The 9,789-nt window shown below is 42.8% G+C and overlaps 1 pseudogene; it reads left to right on the plus strand.

Moving 5' to 3' along the window:
* Positions 1 to 21: 21 nt before the first annotated feature.
* LOC147737487 (uncharacterized) lies at positions 22 to 5,233 on the plus strand (annotated as a pseudogene).
* Positions 5,234 to 9,789: the final 4,556 nt, after the last annotated feature.

Raw genomic sequence — 9,789 nt, forward strand, 5'->3', positions numbered from 1 at the left:
ATACTGACAAAGTATAAAAGGGGCCAGTGTTACGCTATTGATAATTCATAAACCACCCTGGCATGCCCTAATCAGCTGTCATTACTTGTATGTACAAACATACCTTACAGGCAAACACTAAACCCCAAAGGCCTTATCAGTGCTTTTAAAACTCCTAAATCAAATATGAAGAAACTAGAATCACTAAATGAGACTAATTAAACTTGAGAGAATTCACCCAGGCATAACTTGGAGAAAATGAATCCATGAGGAACATTTTAATAAATACAAGGGGCTCCTCAGTGAAAGTTTATAAGACAAGTTAAATCTGTGCCTTTAAAGGTAGGAAAATGATCTCCAGGTAAAAACTATCATTAGTTAAATTTATTTTATTTATTTATTTAAACTTTTACCGCGCACAGCTACCCACAGTGGGTTTCCCGGCGCTATACATATATTAAGAAGAGCATCTGAAATGTACTTTAGAAGTTAATGCTGAGTTGTAACATAAACAAGTACACAATCCGATTCAGTCGTAAGATGACTTGTATTCAGGAACAAACCCAACTTGGAGAAACAAATAACTCGAATAAGCACAATGAATGTGAGAACAGCTTTAGTTATCAATCCAACTTCACTAAACGTGAGAAAACTAGCTCTGGACGAAAACCCTATCAGTGTCCTGAATTTCAGAAAGACTTCAGTCTCAAAACCAACCTTACGTTACATGAAATAACCCATACTGGGCATAAAACGTATCAGTGCCCTGAATGCCAGAAAAGCTTCAGTAGCGAATCCAATCTCACTTTACATGAAAGAACCCACACTGGACAAAAACCTTATCAGTGCTCTGAATGCTGTAAATGCTTCAATCGGAAATCAGGCCTTACTATACATGAAAGAACTCACACTGGACAAAAACCATATCAGTGCTCCACGTGCCAAAAAAGCTTCAGTTTTTGTAGCAGTCTGATTAAACATCAGGTAACTCACACTGGACAAAAACCTTATCAGTGCTATGAATGCTGTAAAAGCTTCAGTAGTAAATCAGCTCTCTCTCAACATGAGAGAGCCCATACTGGACAAAAACCTTATCAGTGCTCTGAATGCTGTAAAAGCTTCAGTCAGAAAGGCAACCTTACTAAACATGAAAGGACCCACACTGGGCATAAGCCGTATCAGTGTTCTGAATGCCAAAAAGGTTTCTATCACAAATCCGGTTTAACTCAACATGAGAGAATCCATACTGGGCTCAAACCCTATCAGTGCTCTAAATGCCAGAAAGGTTTTTATCATAAATCCGGTTTAACTCTACATCAGAGAATCCATACTGGGTTCAAACCGTATCAGTGCTCTGAATGCCAGAAAAGCTTCAGTCATAAAATATCTCTCACTCTCCATGAGAGAACTCACACTGGGCAGAAACCGTATCAGTGCTCTGAATGCCAGAAAAGCTTCAGTCATAAAATATCTCTCACTCTCCATGAGAGAACTCACACTGGGCAGAAACCGTATCAGTGCTCTGAATGCCGGAAAGGATTTAGTCAGAGATGCAGTTTAATTGAACACAAGAGAACTCACACTGGACAAAAACCTTATCAGTGCTCTGAATGCTGGAAAAGCTTCAGTCGGAAATCCAGCCTTACTATACATGAGAGAACCCACACTGGACAAAAACCTTATCAGTGCTCTGAATGCTGTAAATGCTTCAATCGGAAATCCAGCCTTACTATACATGAGAGAATCCACACTGGACAAAAACCTTATCAGTGCTCTGAATGCTGTAAATGCTTCAATCGGAAATCCAGCCTTACTATACATGAAAGAACTCACACTGGACAAAAACCTTATCAGTGCTCTGAATGCTATAAAAGCTTCAGTAGTAAATCAGCTCTCTCTCAACATGAGAGAGCCCATACTGGACAAAAACCTTATCAGTGCTCTGAATGCTGGAAAAGCTTCAGTCAGAAAGGCCATCTAACTCAACATGAAAGGACCCACACTGGGCATAAGCCGTATGAGTGTTCTGAATGCCAAAAAGTTTTCCCTCAGAAATACGGTTTAACTCTACATCAGAGAATCCATACTGGGTTCAAACCGTATCAGTGCTCTGAATGCCAAAAAGGTTTTTATCATAAATTCGGTTTAACTCTACATCAGAGAATCCATACTGGGTTCAAACCGTATCAGTGCTCTGAATGCCAGAAAAGCTTCAGTCATAAAATATCTTTCACTCTCCATGAGAGAACTCACACTGGGCAGAAACCGTATCAGTGCTCTGAATGCCGGAAAGGATTTAGTCAGAGATGCAGTTTAATTGAACACAAGAGAACTCACACTTGACAAAAACCTTATCAGTGCTCTGAAAGCTGGAAAAGCTTCAATCGGAAATTCAGCCTTACTGTACATGAAAGAACTCACACTGGGCTCAAACCGTATCAGTGCTCTGAATGCCAAAAAAACTTCAGAGATAGATCTGGTTTAATTGATCATGAAAGAACCCACACTGGACAAAAACATTATCAGTGCCCTGAATGCTGGAAAAGCTTCAGTAAGAAAATATATCTCTCTACACATGAGAGAACTCACACTGGACAAAAACCTTATTAGTGCTCTGAATGCTGGAAAAGATTCAGTCAGAAATCCAACCTTACTAGACATGAAAGAACCCACACTGGGTATACACCATTTCAGTGCTCTGAATGCCAGGAAATCTTCCGACTGAAAAAGACTCTCACTAGACATGAAAGAACTCACACTGGGGAAAGACCTTATTAGCTCTCTGAATGCTAGAAAAGTTTCAGTCGGAAATTTGGTCTTCAATTTGGGAGAACTTACCTGAAAAAAAACCTTGTCTTTGTTCTAAATGCCAGGGAAGCGACAGCTGGAGATTCCGTTTCATTCAACATGAGAGAACCCACAATGAGAAAGAAAATGACCCGTGCTCTCAATGTGACAAAAACTTCAGTTGTAAATGTAACCTTTCCACATAGGAGAGACAATGTGGGAGAATAAAAGGTGCTCACTGTAAACCCTGAGGAGGAGCTTTCAGCATCACAAAACATTTACATGAAGCAGCCACAAAGACACCGCTCCATTGATTGTCCTACAAACTGTCTACTGAGAAAAGCGCACAGCGAGGGATGGAAATGCTTGAATTAACCTCATTCTTTTGTAACTATTTCATTCTTTTGTAACTATTTGTGGCCTCATTCCATTCAGTGTGTTTTGCTTCCTGAGTGTTTATAAGCTGTGGCTCTGACCCTCAAAGGCCATGCGATCCTGATCTTTGAGGCCACGCCCCCAAGGGTCTGGAATGCATGTAACCTCAAACTGTTTCCAGCCTTAATGAGCCTCACCAGGGCCCTGAAGCAGGAGTCCCTTTGTCGAAGGTCTCCATGGGACCAACATCTGTTCATGTTTGTACCACGTAGGGGTGATCATTGAGAAAAACCTAAGGTGATGGATGAACTGGTAGCTAATCTCGGCAACATCCCACCACATCATTCTCTAGTCTTTGTGTAACTACAGACAAGGCCAGCCATATGCAAACCATTCTTGGCTCCACCCTAAATAGTCCTAATGACTTCTGTTCCATTGGGACACAGCTTCATATTACAAAGATCCGCATGAGTGGCCTCTTTCCATCTTCTTTTTGTTTCAAATGGATCCTGCTATCCCCTTAACCATGCCTCAGGCCTGCCACGTTCCATGCTTTCGCTCTTATCAACCTTGAACCATCTCCATAACTTGGAAGCTCCGAAGACTTCGCAGCTGTTGTAACTGCTTGAAGTTTCCCACATTTTGATGGCTGTGGATTCAGGTTCAACTTGATAACCCAACTCTATTCTGTGGGAATGTTGCACTTCAAGCCACTTCTGTGCAGCTCGTCATCATCTGAGACTGATTCAGGCAAAATCCTTGCATCAAATTCCAGTGTTATTCATCACCAGAGACTAAACTTATCTTTGCCCTCTCGAGCATAGCTACCGAAGTCAGCTACAATTTTGTAGGTAACTTCCTGATTGATTCAGTGGATCTGCTTTTTTTAAAATGTATTTAACTTTTTGTTTGGTTTGGACAGTTGTTTTTGCTAAGTAATAATCCATAAATCACAGCCCTCCTTTAGATTTTGCTTCTGAATAATTATTAAATATTATTTTTGATCTAAACTTGGTTTGAATCTTTAAGTTCCTTGTCTATTTTTAATAACCTATTGAAATTTGTGACTTCCACTGTTTTGCTCTACCTTCGAGCCCGCCGTAGGCCCTACTGCTCAAGCCACGTTACCAAAAGTGAGCTAGGAACACTTTAGTAGAAGACATATTTACCTTTGCTGACCAAAGTTTGGAAAAAGCAAAGCAGGCTGACTCCAGAAAGCACACTAAGGTTACTCTCCTAGGTGGCATCTGCACCACCTGTAGATGCAAAAATCAAAGATTATGAGGGAAGCTGTTGGTATCTGTGCCCCCAGAATTTGAGACTGCCACCCTCTCTCAAACAGTTGAAAGAGCTAATAATGCAACCGTCAGAGATTCATGTCTCAGCAACTAAGACTGCTTGCTCCTGCCATACAACACTCACACTGTTACCTGAATCACACTCCCTGTGCAATGTACAAACTTTTACATAAACAAGTTGTGTTGTGCTATGTGAACAGGCTTTCACCCCCCCTTAATATGTAAATGAGTTTCTATGATCAGACGCCCCCCGGCTCCCATTTCTTCTAGTGCGGATGATAATGTGAGAACTGTAACGAGATCACAAACAAGGGCTATATTGAGAAATAATCATCTTCCAAGTCACACAGTAGTTTGTAGTTCTTTATTAGTCTTTTAAATGTACATCCCCATCCTCGATCGAATGACGGGAAAGACTGGCGTGTTATTTGACCGCGGAGAAGCTTATCAGACCGTCCATTAACAGGCGTTTGTCAGCACATAACAGAATTCTTGGATGTGCCCAAATCTCCACGGAGTAATTATTTCCTCCTGCTGTACTTTTTAGAAGAATAGAAAACCCTACCTGAGACCCTCCTAAAAGACTCCAACCGGTGGTCACCATTTTCAGATCGATTACCAACAGTATTAGAGCCGCTCAAAATCGCAAAAGCTAAGATACTGGCTAGTGATTCTCGCCCTTGGGGATTTACAATATTTTGTTTCAATTTGTCCTGATGATGGTCTCATTGAGTTGTCCGTAGAGACCGAAACGTCGACTTCTGCTTTATCCAAAAGAAATTTTCTCCACCCCTTGTTTTTGGATAAGCTTGTCACAGGCCATACAGAGATTTTGATTTATTTCCTAATACCTGTCTTGTATTCATGTGTTACTCATTTTGATTTATTGTAATTTTTCCCTGCTAACCTTAATTTTGATAAAATCTATTTTTTGCATATACACATGTCTATTTGTTTTTATGTTAACATTTGTGTCACTGTTGAGTATTGTTGTGTCTAGTTAGTTTTAGCCATTTGATTTATTTAATTAAGTTACTTTAGGATAATTCACTTACCTATACTCAATCCATTTAGAATAAGCAAAGTGAATATTGAAAACAAACTCCTTTGGAGGCCCTCTCACCCTTTTGATCATATTTCACCCAGCCCCCAAAGGTTTACTGGGTAGCTCACTCTATCGAATATATCAATGGTTAGAGCGGCAGACCCTGATGCAGAGGTCTAGCTCGGGACCAGGGTTCAATTCCCCGCCTCGGCGGGTCTTGGGCTCAAAATTCCACGGACCTGATAATTCTCGCCTCAGTGCCTATTCCAATCATGGAGTCCCACTCTGCAACTCTGGGCAATAGCTTGCTTAATCTCCACAACGGCCCCCACAACGCTAAGGATGCCTGACCTCCACCTTGGGGGTGCCCAGGAGTGGACGCCTCACAGGGAAAGCCAGGATGGGTTCCACAGCGGTATTCGTACAAGCGCCTTGAGACCCTTACAGGTGAGTAGTGCGCTATACAAGTATCAATTTACATTTTAAGAACAGAAACAGAGTCCAATTTCCTGAAGAAGCGGCGGGTGGGTAAACTGGGGGGGTCGAGAAGCAGTATAAATGTATCAACAGCGTTTTTGCAACTGCCACTCTACCCAGGGGTCGATAGTGGCAGCGAGCCCCAAAACGACAGGGAGCTGCAAACATAGGACATCACCTAAGTTGCCCTGTATTGTTTGTGTGGTACATTCACCCCTAAATACCTATACATATATAGATACGCATGCACTTACCTGAGTTACACAAATGCATAATCAGCATACAGTGTTATGGCCTCCCAATTTGGCTCACACGTTATACCGACTGCTGGGTCCTGCAAACGGAACAGGCCATGGCTAGAGCGAAAGTAATCGACAGCGGGCATCTTTGCCACATCCTTCAAAAGAAACTGAGATTTCTGCATGTCCAGATGCGGGACAGCGGGTTGGTGTAGAGGAGATTTATCCAGTGCTGTATTTCTGCTCCTGGTTTCATGCACATCAGCACTTTCGTTAAGTAAAACTACCCCAGGGTGTCGAAGGCCTTCTCTATATCTAGTGAGAGGGCTGTGTATGGAGGCAATTCATGAAGATTCGCCTCCATCAGCCGCAGAAGCGTCATAGGTTTAGACATGTTTTTCTCCCAGGTACGAAACCATTCTGCAGACCTTCCAGGATTTCGCGATTTGCCGCGAAATCGGCACTTTTGTAAAAGTGCAGCGATATTTACAAAAGTGCAGCGAAATCGGCTCTTTTGTAAAAATGGTGGGATTTTTACAAAAGTGCCCGCGAAATCTAGACATCCAGACCCCTTTCAAGGGGGCGGGTCTGCGGAGGCATGGGGGTGGGGGGGGAAGAGCAATCTGGTGGATCGCAGGCATCTTGAGGCAGTGGCAGCCCCCGCTCCGTGGGAAGCCTGGGAGGGGCAGCTCTGTGAGTCTCTGAGTCCCCAGGGGTGTTCCCTGCTGATACCACGATCGAGAGGAGAGAGAGGCAGGCTGTAACCATTGAGATTTCCACGTGCTACAAGAAACTAATTCATATGTAAATAAAGAATCCCATTGTGGTTAAATCAGGTTGCTGAGGATCATGCACATATGTAAATAAATAATTAGTCATGAAAAATGTAAACATGCACCATACGTTTAAGCACAAAATCAGATATAATTCTCAAATAACTTACATATCCCTTGGCATGTAACAACACCCCGAAATAGGATGAATGAGGTGCTGCCAGTGAGGCAGTGCAAGATGTGATATCAAACCACATACAATTAGACAATTTGGGTGAAAAGTACAGTGGATAAAGGTAAGCAAGATTTTTACCTATATTGAAATGTGTTAGTTTCTATGACAGCCATTCTGATGTCCAAAGAGTTGAAGGTAAACTTCATAAAATTGCTTCTCTCCTTGACTAATCTTATAAGGACAAAAACCACATATTCTTATAGAAATACTTGTAGACATAATCGAAATTTCTTTAACCTCGTCTGTTACGCAGAAGAAACCAAGTATTGGAACGTGTCAAAACCTTTCAAAGGGTAATCAATCTAAAATGAGATAGAGGCTGTGCCCTCCATTAACCATTCAGTCATAAATTGCCAGATTTATTTGCTTTCTTCGTACATCTAAATAGCTATAGAAAGAAATATGTAAATGCACAGCTGTTAAAAGCACTCAAGATCCGCTCTGATGTTGCTAGGAACTCACATGACTGTATGAGCATAGCTCCCCCAGCACGGATGTGTGATTGCACAAAATGTAGTGGCTTAGCTGACATTGTTTTCAAGATTGCACTGAATTCAAAGCTACCTTATGATGGGCTTCATCAAACACACATTGATTTGATACATGATTATTCAATTAGGAATAGTGAGAGGCAAGCGCGGGTAAGCAGTATTTCTTCCATTATCCTGGTACTAAGCTTCCTGCTAAGCGGTCAGAGCTGCTTTAAATTGACTAACCATAATACATCCCAGATCACCAACGTCTTGTGTAAAACATGGAGCTGTTGTCGGGAACCTCGAATCCAGCATCCTCGGTTAATTTTGGCAGATGCACACAGTGCAGTTGATGAGTTTCATTTCAAACAACGCTTGCATTAACAGATTTTCTTGCTAAGTAGAAGCTGGTACACATGTTTGCATATATTTATCATGAACGTGCTGTAGCCCTACTAGCTCGTGACCACACCCTGGCACACATAATTATGCACGTGTGGTACTAGACACTGTTCACAGTCTGGGTGGAAAATCTACTCTACAACACTCAATGCCAACTCTATGCCACTCTACAATACTATTCCACTCACCACTACTCTTAAGTAATTCTGCAGCGTGCCGATTGTGCGGCCGGCCGATGGGGGGATTGCTTTTGGGGCATTTATTCATTAGTTTATGTCCTATATGCAGCCTTGAAGCCAAACAAAGTGTCTACATTGTAAATAAACCAAAAATACATAGCTTCATGTTGTTAAACAACTAAAAAAAGAAGATATCTGTGTTTGTTGTAGGAAAAACCACCAAATAAAATGCCGCTAAATTTCCATATTTGTGCCGCTAAATTTCCATTTTTGTGCCGCTAAATTTGCTAATCCATGCCGCTATATCCTGGGGGTCTGATTCTGGTCTTGGTGCCAATGTAGAGAGGCAGGGGAGCAACCTGTTTGCAAGAACCTTCCTATGAATCTTGTGGTCGGTGTACTGTGGCCAGTAGGAGTGTAGCTCCAGGGGGTCCCTGTTGGGGTTAGGCAGGACCAACCTCATAGACTCCCATAGGGATCCCGGCAATGTGCCCTCTGCCGGGCTTGTTGGTACATTTGGATTAGCTTTGGAGAGCGGGTTGCTCTGTAGGTGAAGTAAAAGTCCACCAGGAACCCGTCCATCCCAGGAGTTTTGTTGCACGCGATCTTGTCAATCATGAAGCCAATTTCCTCAGTGGTCAGGGTTTCATCTGGTGTATGTCCCTGAAGAGGGTTAAGTCTGGGGGTCGATAGTCTATTCAAATACTCATCTAATTGGGGAGCTTGCACTCCCAACACAGCCTGATATACAGACGTCTGGTACTACAGGAAAGCCTGGTTTATATCTGCTTGCACAATCAATATCTCTACCACCGGGGATCTGCTGGCCTTACTGGGTGTCTTTGGGGTCAACGGACTTAGGAGCCATGCAAGTATCTGATAGTGTAGTGTTCCTAGTCTGACACCCGCCTCTCTTTACTCCTTTCAGAGAGGGTTGATTGTGTTCTAGTTTCATGCAGCTACCCCAGATATATTTCCGTTGTTTGTATAGTTCGTTCAAGGGAGAGGTTCTGGGCTTGCAAGGCATGTTTTACACCGTGCTACATCTTGATGCACATGCCTTATGTGACACCCTTAAAGGTATCCCACTCTATCACTGTCATAGAGGCCGTCCCTTCACTCTGTCCTGTAGGGCCGGGCATACAGCCTCCTAGTAGGTACTGGTGCATGTCGTCTGCCCCACTGAATATTCAGTTTGAGGTGGTTGTGGTTCAAAAGTGTGTGGCCTAGACATTCAGGTCACTAGACCAAGGAAGCCACAGAGGGATTGCATAGGAGCAAGCCGATTCTGGTGTCCCATGGAGCACGGCATACCCCCATCAACATACCATGCCTGCAACCTCTGCATCATTCTGGATAGCAAGCTATCCATGAAGAAACAAGTCAATGGAGTCTCGTCCACCTGCTGCCACACCCTTTGCAGGCTCCACAAGAGCTTCAGATGGCTCCCGGCAGACACCAGAAGGACCATCATGCAAGCCCTCATCACTAGCAGACTGGACACTGGAAACACAATCTGCGTAAGAA

Source organism: Lissotriton vulgaris, chromosome 1_1 (assembly GCF_964263255.1).
Source record: "Lissotriton vulgaris chromosome 1_1, aLisVul1.2, whole genome shotgun sequence".
Lineage (NCBI taxonomy): Eukaryota > Metazoa > Chordata > Amphibia > Caudata > Salamandridae > Lissotriton > Lissotriton vulgaris.